The sequence below is a fragment of the Talpa europaea genome (assembly GCF_964194135.1).
Source record: "Talpa europaea genome assembly, chromosome: 15".
In the NCBI taxonomy this organism is placed as follows: Eukaryota; Metazoa; Chordata; class Mammalia; order Eulipotyphla; family Talpidae; genus Talpa; species Talpa europaea.
The window spans coordinates 49,913,845-49,922,719 of record NC_140083.1 but is presented as its reverse complement, the minus strand read 5'-3'; positions in this window follow the sequence as shown (position 1 = coordinate 49,922,719).

The window sequence follows — 8,875 nt, the reverse complement described above, 5'->3', positions numbered from 1 at the left end:
ATAAGTGTATTGGTGGTCTTCTAGGTACTGCTGTTGCTGTTGCTCTGTTTAATGTATAATATGCTTCATAGATAACATTAATGAGACATCTCCAGAAACCAAATATAACATTCATGGCAGGTTCAATAAGGAAAACTAGGATTCCATTTCAAGTCTATAGACAGACCTTCACTGTGATTGGCTGTTATTCTGGAACTACATTCTGTCAGAGACCTATCTTTCTTGAATGAGACCTTTGATTCTCTGATTTAGTGATTGAGTGAGTGATATGCATATACCAGCGACAAATACAGAATACTGTTTTTGTATAACAGATCTAGTAAGAAAATAAGTATTCAACTATTATATTCACCTGCAGTCCAGAAGACACATAACAGTAGCAACCAGAAGATGACCATATATAAAGGACTTAATAGGAGTAGGGAAGGAAATGCCCAAGCAGTATCCCATTTGGATTGTTCTCTTCCTGCTGAAAGGAAGATCTATAAAATCTTTTTCACTGTAGTAATCTAGTAAAGGAAGCATTTGGCAATGGGAATTAGATGAATACATTCCCATGAGGAGAGACTAAAGCTTCAATATTTCAATATTGAATGTTTCTATACTGTATGACATAAAAATAAAAATATTTGGAACAAACCAAGAGTTGATGATAAACATTGAGCAATGATAGACATAAAAGTCAGTAATTCTCTATAATCTCTATGTCTATATGTACAAAAAGGACTTAGGCACTAGAACGTGAATGCCATGAGATGAGGACTTTGTCTAACATGTTCACCATATTATCCCCACTGCCTGGTCTTATTTCAGCATGTGTAATGTCCCCTTACCTCTTTCTGGAGTGAAAGAATGATGGAAAGTCTGATACATAACACTGTGACTCAGTAGGAGTCTTGGAATAAATTTTGTAGTATTAGAAGGAAATCAGTAGGCCCAAACCTGGACAGATATACTCCCACCCCTAGTTAAGTGTTTTATCTTCTCTAGTGAGAAGGGATTAATAGTGGTTGATAGACTCACATGCCAGTGATGCATCTTTTATGTGTTATTATGTATGTTTAGGTTAACATGAGATATTGCACAGTATTGCTTTAGACATTTTTCAGTTCTATTAAGTTTTGAAAGCTTAATTACACTTGTTTTTTAATCAATCTTATGTAAACTTGAGTGAATCAAGTGATATGTTTTGTCAGGGTTCTATTGGTTAGAATATGAAGGCCCACAGTAAGAAAAACTCTTCCTACGATGATTGGTAGAAGGGGTCTGATCTTGTATGGTATCATTTTGTACAGGTTGATCCCTTCAAACTTAATCAAGATAACATAAGCAGAACAGAGATCTATGCCAGTAGACCCTGTGGCATATTATTAACAAAAAAGCTGAATAATTTTGAGTTTCTTAGAGTTAGTTCTTCTGGGAATTTGGGAGTGGTGGAGAGAACCATAATTAGAACAGTTTTATAGCAAATACACTATATCAAGTCAAATAATATATAGAAAATCCATTGGATTGAGAGATAGGAAACTTCTGCAACTTACTGTGACTTTTGCTAAAGAGTCATTTAGTCACAGGAAGACTCGATTTTCTTGCTGCAAAATGATAGTTGATCTATGTAATATCTAACTTCAAGCTCTAACATTCTAAAACTCAGCCTGATTTTTTTTTTGTTTTTGTTATCTTTTTTATTGCTATTGCATTCAGTAGGTTACTGATATATTTTTGTACTTTCCTTGTTTGGAAAGAATGGTTTATGGTGAGATTGTCCAATGTCCTTCATTGTTTCTCACATGTTTGATGACTGAGGACAGGCATAACAAAAACTGGGCAGACATAAAAACAGGTGTTCAGTAACTCTTGTTGAAAATGGAGTAATAATACCAGCAGTACTAGAAAGCTAGTCATCACAGATTGGGAGCCAGGGCCAATATAAAGTTTACAGGTAGATGTTGCATATAGCATGCACTGTTGAGAATAAAATGTGGAACAGATCTTTCTGTTGACATTAAAGACTGAAAAAGCCTCTGAAATCAACTTCATATACAAAAAAGTGGAAAAGAATATTTTGTCTTTCTTCTCTTATGCATTGTAGTATGAAAGAAGAGGATTCATGTATTTAGAAGTGGTTTAAGTAGTTCACATACTTTCCAGAATGAAGAAGACTTTATCATGGAAACACTAATGTTTGAGATTTCCAGATTCTGAAACTCCATTATTTAGACTTTCAGGCTACTGATCTGTCTTCAATACTGTCACCATTCTTTCATTAAGGACCTTGGAACAAAATACTTGAAGCCTCTAAAGATGCTTTATGGAATGCCCTGGGCAGCAAGAGATGTTTACTCTGGAAGTATTTCGTTGGTTCAGATCCTACTTGGGAATGAATCAACTTCTGAAATGAATGTTTTTGATAACATTCATCCTGTCTCCTTGAAAGCTGAAAGAAAACGTCATATATGTTAATGAAGTTCTGAGAGCCATGGTCACTGAATAACAAGCCTTGGCATTTACCTCGCCTCTGATTCTGTCTTTGGAATGTTGGGTGTTCCAACTTACTGGTCAGATGTCTATGAGAATGTCAGCCTTTCTACCCACAGATTTTTCCTCAGTTGCCATTTCTCCTATATTTTCTATTGCAGCACACCACCCGACACAAAACTGCCACCTAAAAATATCGTGCAAGGTCACTTGTGAAATCTTGGTAAAAGAAAGTTAAATTGCACTGTGAACCTCCCAAACTGGCAGATACACATGGCCCGTCAGTAAGCTGATCTGCCTTTTAAAATGATTTTTCCTAAACCTCCTGCTTTAATTATTTCTTGTCCTTCCCTCAGGGACCATTGCTAGCAAAGACCATAGCAACCTTTTAGATATTTATAAACTATGTTTGTAGATACAATATAACTTTTGATGTTGTCAGCCAAATAAAGCACCAGCCAGCTGCCATATCCTCCACCCTCTAAATTTGAAAGAAATGTTGGTCCCTGAAGATTCTGAAGGGAAGGTGAAAAAAGTAGTATGCTAAGAGACAGAATAATATTTCTATAGAATGCCAAAGGGATGCCTTTATTTCATGGGCACCCATGAAATAAAGTGTGGTGACCTTTCTTACACCAAAGTGTAATGTCTTTTGCTATGAAGACTTGGATGCTTTGAGAAACATTGGTTCTGAAACTTCCTCCATCAAAAAGTAAGATAAATTTTAGAAATGCCACATAGTTAATTCTTTTCTTTTAGAGTCCCAGTGGACTTTCTGTGCCTTTCTTTAATGTCTCTTAGGAGACTTTGCTATTCCATGTTTTCTAGGTCCCTGTAGCTATCTATAAAAACCTATATTCTAAGTATCTATGTTATATTAGTATATATATATTATAGGTATTTATAATTCTAGGTATCTATGTTATATAATTATTTATATTATAGGTATTTCTATTATTTATTTTTTACCAAACACTGACTATATGTGAAGCATTATGGGGCACAAATAAGAATGTAATTTGATCTCTGTTCTTAATGTATTGCAAGTATGACTTACTATGCTCTTTGATCTTTCTCACCAGACTGAATTGAATAAGGCATAAGGTATTCATCTGCATAATTAGCACAGTATATACCACACAGAAACATTTGATAAATGTGGCTTGAGTGGTGTTGAATTTTCCTCTAATATAGTACATGGTTGAAGCATCCATGTGAATATGATCAAATAGTTTATGTCCTGGCAGGACTCTGTGCAGGGTGTGTGTGGAAGCCCAAGTTGTTTTTGGTGTTGAGTTAATAGAGATGGCCATTGGCTGAACCCTATTTCAATCATTCTGCTCTCTAAAGGGGATAGAATATCCCTTACTGAAGTTAAAATATAGTAATATTCTACCATTTAACTTCTTTTTCTTATCCATTCCAAATTGTATTTAGCTATAACTAAAACAGTATTCATGATAAACTCCAAAATGTAAAACAAACTTCTTTTCCCACATCCATCTACTAAGCCTCTTTTGTAGAACATACCCTCTGTTTAGATTAAATTGAGGTAATTAAACCCTGTTAGTTGCTCTAAATAGGAAAGGGTTAGCATTAAAACCTGATATTTTATTTTAATTCTGAATGGAAACGAATTCTGAAATAAACCATAAATCTGTTTGGTGTTTCATTTTCACATCTCTTCACCAATTCAGTAGAATGAGTGAAGAGATAAATGAATGTTAAATTTCACTTTAAAGAATGGATTCTGTCAACCTTTCTAACTTAGTAATCAAGAGGAAGACCTTTTGGTTTGTAAATACAAATGCAACATGGACCACCTCAATAAAATACCAAAAAGAATATCTATTGGAGTATTAATTAGAAAAAGAGGTCCCAGGTATGACATCAACGGCATAAAATAGGGACAACATGTAGGGAACTAAAATTATAGGGTTTCTGTATGTGACCAAAGTGAAGTTACTATAAATTTAAAATAGACTGTTACAACAATAGGATTTTTTAATGTAAATCTGATGATAACCACAAACAAAAAATAAATCTCAAGTAGATACATAAAAGATAAAGAGGAGAAAAAGAAAGCATACAACAAGAAATAAATCAGAACAGTGTAAAAAATGAAAGGAACACAAGAACTACAAAAGGCAGAAAACAATTACAGAGTGACAATAGTAAGTTCTTACCTGCTAATAATCACTTTAATGTAAAGTGATTAAATTTTCTAATTGAATGACAAAAGCATGACTGAATTGATAAGAAGGAAACACTAGATCCAATATTATGCTGTCCAAAAGAGATTCACTTTAGCTTTAAAGGCAAACATAGACTGTAAGTGAAGGAATAGAAAAAGATATTCCATGCAAATGATATTCAAAGAGAGCAAGGATGATTATACTTAAATTAGACAAAAAAACTTTGAGTTAAAATCTTTCACAAGACAGGCCTCCCTGGTGGTGCAAGGTTTAAGATGCAACCTATGAAGCTATCCACAGACACTGTAGCACGAGTTTAATTCCCAGCCAGCCAGGGAGCAACTCACATGGCCCAGCAGACCTCTCCTGACTCACCCACTGCTTCTCTCAGCAGTGTACTTAGGTCTATCTGTCTGTTCTTTTCCCCACTCTGCTCTGGTGAATCCTCTCACCCCCCACACACACACCTCTAGCCTGTACCCCAGCTCTTGTATGCATAAATAAATAAATCTTTCAAAAAAAATCTTTCACAAGAGACAGAGGTCACTATATAAAGATAAAGGGGTCAATTTTTCAAGAAGGTATAATAATTGTAGATATATATATATACCAACATTGGAGCATCTAAACATGTAAAACAAATTTTAACAGAATTGAAGGGAAAAATAGACAGCAATACAATAATAGTTGGGGACTTCAGTATACTACTTTTGCTAGTGGATGTGTCATTCAAATAAAAAATCAAAAAGCAAAGAGTAGATTTGAATGACACTCTAGACCAAATGGCTCTTACAGACATCCATAGAACATTCTATCCAGCTATAGCAAATATTCTTCTCAAGTATGTATAGAATATTCTGTAGTATAGATAATAGTTTAGCCTGCAAAACGGATCTTAATAAGTTTAAAAAAATAATGAAATCATATCAAGCCTTTTTTCCATTTACAGTGGTATAAAGCTAGAAGTCAAAAACAGGAGGAAAAGTGAAATATTCACAAATTCATGAAAATTAAATAACTACTAAACAAAGTATTGGGTCAAAGAAAAAATTAAAAGGGAATTAAAATAGTATATTGTAGCAAGTGGAAGCAAAAACACTGTGTACCAAGACTTATGGAATGCAGCAAAAACAGTTCGAAGAGGAAAACTTATAGTGATAAATATCTATATTAAGAATAAAGAAATATCACAATTAAACAATCTAGCTTTATGCACCAAAGAACTAGATTAAAAAGAACAAGCTAAGCCAAAAGTTAGCAAAGTCTAGGCAATAGCAAAGATTGGCACTGAATAAAATGAAATAGAGTCTAGAAAGTTAATAGAAATAATCAATGAAACTAAAGTTTTTTTTTGGAAAATACCAACAAAATTGATGTTCTTTAAGTGTCAAGGTAAAAGATAAAGGGCTCAAATAAATAAAATTGGAAATAAAAAAGGAGATACTACAACTGATACCATGGAAATAAATATAAACTATAAACAATTGTATGACAACAAATTGTAGGATATAGATAAAATGGATAGATTTTTTGGACAATACACTCTATTCAGTCTATCAAGACTGAATCCCAATGAATTAGAAAATCTGGGCAGACCAATAATGAATAATGAGACTGAAGTAATGAGCATTCCAAACTCACTTTACAAAGTCATCATTATGCTCATTCCAAAGCCAGAGAAGAAGAAACTAAAAGAAAATTATAGGTCTGCATCTCTGATGGGCATAGATTCAAAAATCCTCAATGGCATATTACAAGGATCATATACCACATTCAAATGGGATTTATTCCAGAGGTGTGAGGATGACTCAACATCTGCAAATCAATAAATTTGACACATCATGTTAACAGATTAAAAAAAAAAAACATACAGTCATCTCAGTAGAGACAGAAAAAGCATTTTACAAAATTCAACATCCTTTTATGATGAAAATATCTTGATGAATTAAGTATAGAAGAAATGTTCCTCAAAATAAGAAAGGCCATATATGACAAACCCACATCTAACATCACACTCAATACCGAAAACTAGTTCTTTAAGATCAGGAAAAAACCAGAGTGATAACTCCAACCACTTATTCAACATAGTGTTGGAAATTCAAACTAAAGAAAAAAATAAGCATGCACATTGGAAGATGCCAACGCGTGTCTCTGTTTGTAGATGCCATGATATTATATGTAGAAAATGCTCAAAACTTGACAAAAAAACTTAGAATTAGTAAACAAATTCATAAACATTTTAGTTCTACATTTACAAAACTAACATGCTAAAAACTGTTTCATTTCTATATGGTAACAATAAGCTATTAAAAATTATGAAAATAATTCCATTTATAATATCAAAATGAATAAAATACTTAGGAATAAACTTAACAAAGGAAGGGTAAGATTTGTACCCTGTAAACTATAAGACATTGCTGACAGAAATTGGAAAATACATAGATTATTGGAAAAAATGTCCCATGTTCATGAATTAGAAGAATAACTATTGCTAGAATGTTTATATTACCCATGTGACCTACAGAGAATGCAATCACTATCAAAATTCCTAGGACGTTTATCATGGTAGTATCAAAAACAATCCTAAAAGGGCCTCCCCAGTGGCGCAGCGGTTGAGTGCTGGGTTGCGAAGCTGCCCGCGGCCTCTGCGGCGCCGGTTCGATCCCCGGCTGCTCCCCGGCCACCAGAGGAGGGTCCCACATGGCGCGCAGACCTCTCCTGCCGCCCGCTGCTCCCCTCAGCAGTGTACTTCGGTCCTTCTGCCTGCTCTGCCTCCCGCTCTGGCTCTGGTGAATTCTCTCACCCTCCCGCGCTTCTGACTGTACCCAGTGCATGTATAAACAAACAAAACAAACAAACAAATAAATAAATAAAAACATGCCTCTATAAAAAAAAAAAAAAAACAATCCTAAAAAATGATAATGGAGACCACAAAAGACCCTGAATAGTAAAAGAATCTCGACTAAGAAGGGCAAAAGTGGAGGCATCACACATCCTGATTTCAAACTGAATTCAAAGCTGTCATAATCAGAACAGTATGTTGTTTGTATACTGTTAAAAACAGTATGCAAAAAATACTGTGTTGAAACAAACACAGACCAGTAGAACCCACATGGTTATATCAGTTATTCTTGGACAAGGGTGCTAAGAATATACAATATATAAAAGATACTTTCTTCAATAAATGATAATGGGGAAATGGATATATCCTTATGCAAAAAACCCTAAAATTAGATTCCTTATTTTACATCTTTGTACAAAGTTTAATTTGACATTGATTAAAGACTTACATGTAATACCTGAAATCATAAAGCTCCTAGAAGTAAACATAGAGAAAAATTCCATGACAGATCTTGGCAATGATTTTAAAAGCAGAGGCAACAAAAGAAAAAAATCGTAGTGGGACTATATCAAACTAAGACATTTCTCCAGCAAATGAAACTGTCAATAAGATGAAAAAATCCACCTAAGGAATGGTAGAAAATGTTTACAAATCTGAAAAAGAGTTAATATCTAAATAATATAAGGATATATTTATATATAAGGATAAAGCAAAAATATTAAATAAATGAGTAAGTAACCCATTTTGGCAAAAGATTTTTCCATAGACAACAAACAGTTGCATGGTCACCAAAATAGCTAACAGCGATAACAAAAAGATAGTCAGCATCACTCTAATTATAATGGAAATATCAATCAAAACTGTAACAAGATATTACCTCACACTTGTGAGGCTATTATCAAAAAGATGGCTATTATCAAAAAGACGAGATAATAAGTGCTACAAGGATGTGAGAAAAGGGAACACTAGTAGACTGTTGGTGGGAGTGTAAACTGGTACATCTGTTTTGGAAGTATGGAAATGTGGAAGTATGAAATTCCTTAAAAAATTAAAAATGGAAATATATCCCTTATTTACTCCATTATCTATTAGAATTTACAATCATGTTAAGTCCATACAAATGTTATTAAATTTTTACCATTCTTCTATTAATCACTTTGTTGTGAGTTTTTCCATAAATATTTTCAGTGTTTAGTGACCTGAGGTGGAAAGGAGAAAGGGGACATGTTACATGATGGACAAGAAGAGGGTGACTTCTCTCTCATTTTTTTTAAGATTTATTTATTTTTGTACAAGAACTGGGGTATAGGCCAGATGCATGGGAGGGTGAGAGGATTCACCAGAGACAGATTGGGGAACA